Consider the following 1,966-nt stretch of genomic DNA (forward strand, 5'->3'; position numbering starts at 1 on the left):
TGTGTGTGTGTGTGTGTGTGTGTGTGTGTGCGCGTGTGTGTGTGTGCGTGTGTGTGTGTGTGTGTGTGTGTGTGTGTGTGTTTGCGTGAGTATAACATAATTGATCTGCAAGTGTCGTAAAACTGTTATTTAAGGTAGAGAAACAGATCAGGGAATCGTCGGGATAAATCTTTCTCTGATATGGGAAACTTTTCACAAAATCAATTTTTTTCTTACCGCGCATTTTTATTATTTGTAATCATTTTTATTGGTCTCAAACGTTTTTCTGAAAATCACGAGCAAAGAATTTCAGAATTATCATTCCATAATATTTTGGTTTAAAAATCTCACAATATAAGTTTGGTTTCAATACTGCCATTGTTCCCCAAATATCTCTGTACAAAGTTTCTTGATTACGGCACTTTTGTATCATCAAGAAAGTGTTTGAAGGGTTCCAGGGCAAATTGCATTATGTCCATTAACTACAAAACTGAGGAAAACAATTAAGAAAAAAATACTGTTGCCTAAAAATAAAAAAGTGAACTAAAAACAATTTTATCACTATATAATAATAATTTGTTCATGGAAATGTCACGTTGATTTTATATTGTATGATATCATGTGCTTATTATTACTCGATTGTCAATATTCATTCCAAAAATTTACAAGACAAATCGAGACCTTTTGTCCTGTTGATATGTTGAGGTATCTCTGTTGTTGTTTCTGTGAACTCCTGGACAGTGCCTAAAACTAAAACCGAAATAAAATGTACATACTTTATTCATATACATTGTAAACTCCCAACGTCAAGATTCGTGTAATTGTACCATGTACATGTACCTGTACCCATAAGTCCGAAAATCGCCTCCAAAGGAATTGGATGAGGTTTTCAGCACAGGCAGGGGAGACAACAGTGGGGTTGATGTTGGGTTTTTTTTTTTTACTTCTTTCTGGGGTTAAGCGAAGGATCAGGATAATAAAATTATTGTCAGATTCGTTTCAAGTATGAGAACAAGAACGTGAGTAAAAAAATATCTTGATATTGCAGCACGAAGAGAAGAGACACAAAAAGTGATTTAATTTAGTATGTTATAATACGTAATAATCAGTAGTTTTTAGTAAAACTACTTTTAGCTTTTATCGCCTGTTCTACCCCCCACCCCCAACCCCCTTCCCCCAAAAAGAGGAGAAAGAATCATCATTCTGTGAAAAGCTGAAACCAGGTAAAAAATAGTAGTAGAATGATATGTTGGCGAGTTTGTGTTTACTCGTTTGTTTGGGTTTTGTTTAGGATTTTTTTTTGTTTTTTTTTTGGGGGGGGGGGGGTAATTTTTTACGGAGTGGAAATTGACTTTTGCGTTTATGTCTCAGTTTCAATGCACTTGCTTTCTCTGACCGAAGTGAAAAAGCCAGTTTACATTCTTGCATGTAGACGGGCAGGGATTGGATTGTAGAGAGGGTAGCTTATTTTTTTCCTTCATGGTTTAAGTTCTTATTTGATTATCAAATGTTTCTTTTATAATATATTTAGATCTACATAATAGCGTATACTTTGTATACATATAACTAAAGTGTGTTCTAAAATAACATTTTCTTGTGTTTTGTTACAAATCAATGTATTAGTTGTATACCATTCCATTGGGTTGTGGTGCATTACTTTATTTGACCGTGCTTAAGGTCATAACAGAAGAGTTGGGTTGTGATTGCAAATTGTAATGATCATCGCAAATCTTACTAGTACACTGCAACTGCAAGGCGAGACGAGATCGGTTATTTTAGTTCTAATTTTCAAAATTGTTTCAGAAAGTGAGAATAAATGTAACGTGCAGGCTGGATTCGAATGTGTACTCAGATCTATATGTATTTGTGAAACGGTTGGATGAGGCTGGATGAATGGATGGGCGAATGAATAAAGAGATGAACAAAGTATACAAATAATATATTATATAAGAATTATTTTGTGTGATTTTTACACGTTTGTGATATA

This window comes from Aplysia californica, unplaced genomic scaffold (assembly GCF_000002075.1).
Source record: "Aplysia californica isolate F4 #8 unplaced genomic scaffold, AplCal3.0 scaffold01660, whole genome shotgun sequence".
Lineage (NCBI taxonomy): Eukaryota > Metazoa > Mollusca > Gastropoda > Aplysiida > Aplysiidae > Aplysia > Aplysia californica.